The sequence below is a fragment of the Rhipicephalus sanguineus genome, chromosome 1, assembly GCF_013339695.2.
Source record: "Rhipicephalus sanguineus isolate Rsan-2018 chromosome 1, BIME_Rsan_1.4, whole genome shotgun sequence".
NCBI classification, from domain to species: Eukaryota; Metazoa; Arthropoda; class Arachnida; order Ixodida; family Ixodidae; genus Rhipicephalus; species Rhipicephalus sanguineus.
The window spans coordinates 179,773,128-179,782,077 of NC_051176.1; positions in this window are offsets into that span (position 1 = coordinate 179,773,128).

The window sequence follows — 8,950 nt, forward strand, 5'->3', positions numbered from 1 at the left end:
CGCCACCTCCGTGCAACAGGCCTCACGCCTGTCCAACAACCCGGCACTGATCGCTAGATTCACTGGCCTTCCACCGTTCACTCTCAGGCTTCCTACATGAAGTAGATTTGCATGTGCATTTTCGGCACCGCGAATTACTACGCTTAAGGGCAGTCTTTCGAAATAAAAAAAAATTACTAACTAGCGTCGGATGTCGCAGCCACCTTGTTCCTGCGCCTTCTGTGCGACGCTTTGCTGAGGATGTAGATGCGGTCCCTGACAAAGTCAAGGTGAAGAACACAGAGACGTTTCGGGACCCATACTTAGTGTGAACAAGGAACCCGTATAGGTCCCGAAACGTCTCTGTGTTCTTCACCTTGACTTGGTCAGTGACCGCATCTACATCCTTATCATGATAGCTGACCAAACGAACTTTCGTTCAACTCTTTGACGACGCTTCGCTGCTTTCCTTCGCTCATTTCTTTAGCAACAGGTACCTCTGTACCGTTCTCAATTGCGTGTTCCATCTGTTTGAGAAAGAAGCAAGGCACAGACATATGAACGGCGCGCCATCGAACAATCAAGAAGGCTCAATGCCGTCTCAAATGTATGCAAATATATACGTATCATATAGAGTGGCCCGCCATACGCAGAGCCTTTCAGCGCACACTAGTAATTATAATGTGCTGTGAACGTAACCTTTCCCGCAGATTTAGTAGTGCCGCGTTTGCCGTAAACATTGATGTCGAAAGTACATACTTTTTGTTTATTTTCATGTATATCCTCTTCGTTCTTTCAGCTTTAAACGTTTCTGTTTGTCTAGCGGTGTGTCCGTCTTACAAATATTTTACTCCCGTGTTTTGGAGTGCGCCCTACTAACTCACCGGTCTTCTTTCTCATTTCTCCACTGTATTTATTTACTAACTTAATTACTTACACGTACCCATGCATTTGACGCAAGTGCTTCTGGTTTTCGGGAACGCGATGCGGGAATTCCGTTACTACCTACATATACAGTTTAAACTCGACATAACGAAATGATGATCCTCCTCGAATTATTTAATTAAATCGGGAAGTTCGTAAAATCGAAACAAAGGCGTTTCTTGGGCCTTCGAAATCTAAAATTGCAATGTAGTAACACCTAAAAGCTACTGCGGCATTGTATTTGCCGCTCTCCCACGCTCGCGCATGTGAAATGTCCGCGCTTACGAGAGTATCTGTGACGAAAACTGAGGACAAGGAAAAAAAGAAGTAGAAGACAGGATGGGACGCCAGTTTGGACCTCACATTATTTTGTTAAGCTATGCGCCAGCTCGCCCAACGTTATACTCTGCGAAATGTTCGCGAAAGCGACCCGGACATGAAGCCTCCCATGTCCGGGTGACGCAGGCCAGGTAGAGGGTCACGTAAAGCTACGAGAGGCTGCCGATATGATAGACGGGGAGAATGGATGCAGTCACCACGCGAGCAAGGAGAGCAAGAAAGCTGCGAGAAGACAATCAGCATCATCTGACGCATAAACTATACCCACTATACTATCGCGTTCCTGTGAGAAGATTTACAGGCACAATAAACCATCGTCACTCGTAGCGCCATATGGTACATAAAAGCGCTGCCGACTGTTGAGTCGGTTGTACGTTGTACCTTGCATGGGTGTGGCGCGCAGCCTTGTCAAAATAAACCTGCTGTCGTGACTATGGGGCGGCTAGATGTTTTACCGCAACAGCGCCATGTAGAGCGTACGCTCAAAGAAAAACCACTCTGGCGTAATATGTTTTTATATAATATTGCAATGCATATAAATAATATGTAGTTACCGAGTTGTATATATATATATATATATATATATATATATATATATATATATATATATATATATATATATATATATATATATATATATAGGGAACAAGAGAGAGTACGACGCACGTTGGTTTTTGCGGTATGTTTACTGACTTTTCGGCTGGTGGACCAGCCTTTGTCAAAGTAACAAGTACATGTCAACGAGTCTCCTTATAAATACGATATACATGAGATAGCATAGCATGGCGACGTAAATCAGCGATTACACAATTCACTGCGTGCAGTGCTCATGACGGTACAGTTATATCACATACGGAAAAAAGAAGAAAAGAAAAAAAGTACAAAAATCACTTCTTCGCGCACACAGCATTACTATGTACAAACGCGATATCGACAATTACAATGCTAACATGGCAATATCAATGTGCCGCGGACAGTGCAGCGAGATTGTACGTTCAGTTATTGCGAGGCAAATAGATGAGTAGTCTACTCTTTTTATTGGCGCGTGCGCGGTGAAATACAGTCTTGCATCCATACCTATGGTAACAGGAGGGGTGATTAATCAGCGCAACTAACTATAAAACATGTATACATAAATGCACACAATCAAAGCGGCATTACAGACAGTATTCAGCAAGCTTAATCGATGACGTAACGGGCTGTGGGTTCAAGCGCAAAGCTGAACGTTCATGGATTGTCCCAGTTAAGGCTGATGATGCTTCGTGGGCACGCTAGAAAGTGTGCCTGTACTTTCGTTTAGACCTGATGAAACGGTGTTGAATTTATAGATTAAGTAAGACTCGTGGATTTCACGATCATGATGAGAATGAAAGCCTGATTCAAGTATAGTGGCCCTGATTTTGTCGAAAGAATGCCCTGGTAAGCGGATATGTTTAGAAAGCGGCAGGTTGGGTAGCGTATTAGTATGAGATCTATGGTTGTTGAAGCGTACTCGGAACGGCGTCTCAGTTTGGCCAATATACTGTTTTTGGCAGACGGCGCACTCGAGCATGTATCTGACGTTAGAGCTATCGCAAGCAAAGGAGCCGCGAACCTTAAGGGTGAAGTTTGAAGACGTACTAATGACTTCCTGGGCGGTTTGCATATGTACTAGACACAACTTGCAACGTGGTTTGTTGCAAGGTGCACAACCAGATATTGTGGGTACATTTAATTTCGACGACGTTAACATGTCGCGGAGACTCTTTGACCGCCGGTAAACCACGCGAGGTGGTTCAGGAAAGATATTTTTCAAATGTTCACTTTTGGTAAGGATGTTGTGGTGGCGTTTCAGTATAGAAACAACCTTTGGCACTGATGCTGAGTAAGTCAATACGAGATTAGTATCAGTACGTCGTTCAGGTAAACAGTTTCCGCCAAGAATGTCGTCTCTATTCAATTGGTCTGCTCGGTATATAGCGTCATCAACCAAGTCCGTCGGATAACGGCGTTTAATGAGAGCGCTTTTAAGTTGCTCGCAATTCGATACGAAGTCTTTGCGGTCGGAACACAATCACTTAAATCGCGATGAGCCTGACTATAAGGTATACCCGTCTTGCAATGTCGCACATAGCTGCTCTGGAAATGCAGAAGCTGGTTTCGGTCAGTAGGCTTGCGGTATAGTTTTGTGACCATTTTTCCTTCGGAAAGCATGACAGCGACATCCAGAAAGTTAACTGAATACGTAGAATAATTGTGTGAAAGCTTAATTGACGGATGAAAATTATTAAATTCTTCTATAAACTTTAAGAGGGTTTCCTTTCCATACGTCCAGATCAAGAATATATCATCTATAAAACGTCTATAAAACAGAGGCTGCAGGTCAGTGCTAGACAGAAAATCATTCTCTAGAATGCCCATGAAAATGTTAGCATAAGTAGGGCCTATTCGGGTTCCCATTGACGTGGCGCTGATCTGAACGTAATGACAATTATTAAATTCAAAGTTATTGAGTTCAAGGATAAGCTTTAATAGCGATTGCAGGGCTTCTTTATTGATGAGTCTCTCGACAGAAGAATCCTCATAAGCCTTAAGCACTGCGGCAATTCCATCGGCATGCGGTATGTTAGTATAAAGTGAAGCGACGTCCAGTGTTACAAGTATTGCACTTTGCGGAATGATAAGACTTAATATGTCTCGAAGAAAATTATTAGTGTCCTTGACAAATGATGGAAATGTCCCGGGAATATGTTTAATAACGGAGTCAACATAGAGAGACAAATTTTCGGTTATAGTGTTTATACCGGATATGATCGGACGGCCCGGGTTACCTTGCTTGTGAATCTTCGGGAGCATGTAAAATCTGCCGGCCACAGGACTGAGCGGTATAAGTGACCGAACAATTTTTTCCTCTAGTTTCGTCTCCTTTGCTAGTGTCGTAAGCTTATCTTGCAAGATGGACTTAAAGTTATCTGTTGGGTCGGTCGGGAGGGCTCTATAAAAACTGTCATCCGAGAGCTGTCGGTTTGCTTCCGCTATGTAATCCTTCCTATTAAGGACAACGATTGCTCCTCCCTTATCGGCAGGTTTAATAACAATGTCAGCATTATTGGACAGCTGTTCAAGCGCTAGTTTTTCCTTATTTGTCAAGTTGTGTCGGTAAGGAACGCGGGTCTTGTACGCCTCAAGGACCTCACGTTGCACGACACTGATGTACATATCGAGACATTGATTTCGTTGCGGTGGTGGTGTCCATCTCTTGTGCGATGACATAGGTAGTGTAGTATTGCTGGAATTTTCACGGCCGTGAAAGTATTCTCTTAGGAGCATGTTTCGGCAAAGTTGTCCAGATTTTTAGAAGCTGGAATTCATTAAATCCACCTGAGGTTGGGCAAAAAGTAAGACCCCTCGACAAGGCAGATATCTGAGCCCCAGAAAGAGTAATAGAGGATAGGTTCATAACATTGTTGCTTGGTTCAGTGGGCAAACTTCTGACTGACGACTTAGTAGGGGCATTCTTTGTATTAGCGTTGCATATAGAAGGGTCAACGCCGTCGCGAATGAATTTATTGCGTTTATATATATATATATATATATATATATATATATATATATATATATATATATATATATATATATATATATATATATATATATATATTTTGTAATGAAGAGAAAAGAGACAACGCCCGATCCTGGGCCGGCTGTTCTTATTTTGACCTTCGTCCTTCTCTTCTTCGCGCTAGCCGAGCATCAGGCGCAAGCTACGTTGGCGCTCATCGTCATTACAATATATATATATATATATATATATATTGTAATAATACACGTTGGGCTAGGCTATGGTGTCAGCCATGTTCATTATTTAGAACACCCTCATCTTCCTCGTCTTCCCTCAGTCCTTCTCTAACTTCTTCACCACGTCCACGTACACTCCCCCTCTTTGAAGACTCATCCCTCCTGGGATGATACATGAAGACGTTTCCAACAGTCGCAAACTCCAGCACACCGTCACCGTTTACGTAACCAACGCTCTTGAGAACGCCTTGTTGCACTGCAGTCTGCACCACTCGATAAGGTCCCAAATACACCTCCTTCGTGCCGGGAAGGCCCTTTCTGACGAGTATCAGATCGTTCAGCTGTATCTTAGGTATCCGCGTGTTGTGGCGGCGGTCGAAGTTTCTCTTCATATCTTCCCGATATCGCTGGTATGCTTCCGAAGTTTTTCGCTTTTCGCACAATTGCAGGCGGTCAGCAATGCGAAGCTGTTGATCAGCAGGAAGCACTGGTGCCTTTCCGAATGCCGCAAAATACGGGCTACAGCCGATGCTCGCAGTGTGCGATCGGTTGTGATGAGCAACAGCTGTCTCCAAGCAGCATTTCCATCCGCCTTGAAATCTTGGGTACATTGAAATGAACTGCTTCAAATCTCGTATTATTTTTTCAGCCATGCCATTTCCTGCAGGATGGTACGGCGCGCAGCGTCGCAAAGTAACTCCACGTTGCTTTGCCCACTCTTGCAAACGCTGGCTTAGAAACGCTGGTCCATTGTCTGATATCACTACTTTTGTACTCTTAAACATCTCACGGCTCAAGAGAGCAATCACACTATTCGCGTCTTCTCTTCCCGGCCGTGCAGCCACTGTTCTTGTGCACTGGTCTATTGCCACTAGGAAAGACTGTGTTCTTCCTACTCCAGCAGCCTTTTTCTTGAGCTCTGCAAAATCGACATGGACAACTTCAAACGGTATGCCGGAGTGTTGAGGCAAGACCATCTCGTCCGTTCTCTGAAGGTACTTGGCTTTGTGAACTTGACATTGATGACAAGACTGAACATACCGCTGGACGTCATCTTTCATGTGTTTCCACTGGAAACGTTGATGGATCTTGCGATAAGTCCTCCAAAAGCCATCGTGTCCGCCTGAGTGCGGGGAGTCGTGATAAAGTTCCAAGATTCGAGGCACCATTGTTTCGGGGACTGCGAACTTTCCGCTGAGGAACTGGAGTTCTTCAGTTCCCTCCCACAACAGGTTTGCGTTGATGTTTTCTTGATCAGGAATGACCGCAAGCCTCGAAAGTGCATCTGCATCCTTTAGGTGCTCCCCAGGCCTGTGATGGACCACGAATGTAAACTGCTGGAGTTCGGCCACCCACCTAGCGATCTTTCCTCTAGGCTCTGCGAGGTTAAGGATGTAAGTCAAGGCTTGATGATCCGTGAAGAGCGTGAAGCTCCTGCCATCCAGGTAAGGTCTAAAATAGCGTACGGCCATTAGGACTGCCAAGGCTTCTTTCTCTGTAGTCGTGTAGTTAAGTTGCGCTTTCGAGAAGGTGTACGAATAGTATCCGACGACCCTCTGTTGCCGGCTTCGCGGACAGTCGGCATCTCTTTGGTAAAGCACTGCACCTGTGCCATAATAAGGAGCGTCGGTGTTCAGCTCGAAGGGCAACTTGAAGTCTGGAAGAGTGAGAACTGGATCAGATGAAATGATGCTCACAAGGTTGTGATAAACGGAATCACACTCTGCTGTCCACTGAAATGGAACATTCTTCTTAGTCATTTCTGTGAGGCATTTAGTTTTTGTCGCATAATCTCTAATGAACGACCGAAAATGCCCGGCCAAACCCAGAAATACCCGCAAAGAGTGTAAGTCATACGGCTTCTGCATTTTTGCTATTCGTTCTACGGATTCCTGTTTCGTTGTCTTGGTTTGGCCATCAAATACTCTACCCAGAAACACAACTTTTCTTTGGAAAAACTCACTCTTCTTCTCGTTAATCTTGAGCTCGGCATCACAAAGTGCTTGAAGTACTCTAGCAAGATGGTTTGAATGTTCGTCCTCGTTGCGGGAATAAACAATTATATCGTCAATGTAGACGTTACAAAACTTCCCAAGAAACGGTCGCAAAACGTCATTCATCATCTTCTGGAACCAAGCGGGTGAGTTCTTCCATCCAAATGGGAGTCGATTATACTCGTAGATTTCAAAGGGCGTTATGAATGCAGAATATTTCTTGTATTTTTCAGATAGCGGAACTTGCCAAAAACCTTTGCATAAGTCAATGCGCGAAAACACTCTGCATCCACCTGTTTCATCTATGATAGAGTCTATACGTGGCATAGGAAACGGAAAAAGCTCTGTCTGCTTATTAATTTGTCTATAGTCTGTGCAGAGTCTAAGACTTCCATCTTCCTTAGGTGCAATGGTGATGGGCGACGCGAATGGAGATGTGGATGGACGAATGATCTGTGCATCCAACATCTTTTGGATCTCGTTCTGAAGCCACATTCTTTTCTCCCTTGACATATTGTAGGGCTTTTTTCTCACCACCGTCGTATCATCTAGCTTGAATGGTACCTCAAACTTTGTAGTTGCCGTAGGATATCCTTTCAAGCATATCAATTCCGGGTAAAGCGTCTTCACATCTTCACCTGACGATGGCTTCCTTAGAGTCCTCGAAGGTGAAGTTGAAGTTGAAGCGTTGAGGCTGTGGCGTTGAGGCTGTGGTGAAGGGCACTGATGGCTGGACGTGAAAGGAGTAATTCATAGGGCACTCCGTCCAATACCAGTGCTTGCGCAGCGACAGTGTTGCCGAGACACGATATGGTAACACAAGTCCATTTATCGTGAACATCTCGCCTTCCATCGTATCCGTGTACTTCTACAGGTCGTCCCTGTTTGACTTTCTCACTCTCAACAATACTGGCATTTATGACTGTGACGCTGGCTCCGCTGTCAACTAACGCGCTCCGTTGCTTTCCATTAACAAAAACAGATATGTACAATAGACTTGTATGCGACAAATAAACAGCTTCTCTTGATGTCATCGGGCGGAAGCCGAGACCCTCTTTATTTAGTTTTTTGTCACGTCATCGAGCTCCTCATTATGGCATGAGTCTTCCTGGTCGGTTAAAAATGACACACGCGTTGCGGTAGACTTCCAGTTTGCAAAGGGGCGTCTTTCGTCAGCTCGTGTGGTACCTGTACACCTTGCAGCAGGTGTCATGGTTTGACGCTGGGTTCCTAGGTCCTGGAGGTAGAGGTTTCGCATTCCCCGCAGAAGGTCTTCAACCGTCTTGGGTCCTCTCACTTGTATTTGCTTCTGGAGGTCCGGACTCAAACCATGGGTGATAAGCGGAACCACAGACGTCTCGGGCAAGGATGGGTCAGCCAGCTGGAGCAACCGCCTTTTCTCGTAAAAATAGCTGAGTGCAGATCCAGACGTGTACTTGAATGCGATTGCTTTGTCCCATAGCAACACCTTGTTCTCGCCAAAAGAGCTGAGAAAACTTTCTTTCCACTCTGTCCATGGCTTGTTGCTGTGAGCGTTGACACGCAACTCATACCAACTCTTCGCTATTCCCGAGAGGAATAATCGCATGTTTTTCACTTTATCCTCGTCACTGTGCCAGTAGTTTTCGTTGCATGCATATTCGTAAAATGTTAGCCAGGACTCGGGACTGCTAGACTCTCCGTCAAACATGTCTGGCTTCACGTGTTCGAGACTCGGTCTGCTTATTCGTTCGGTCACGTTTACAAGCAACCGCATTAAATCATTTTGCTGCCTGTTCTGTTCCTGTTGCATTGCAAGAAACTTGAACAGCTCGACGGAGCTGTCAGACGAAGCAACGGTAGCGGGCTTCGCGTAGTTTCCAACTGGAGTCAGAACAAAATTCTCATAATCTTGAAGTTTCATATTGATCCTCACTGTTCCTTTAGCAATTAAATCA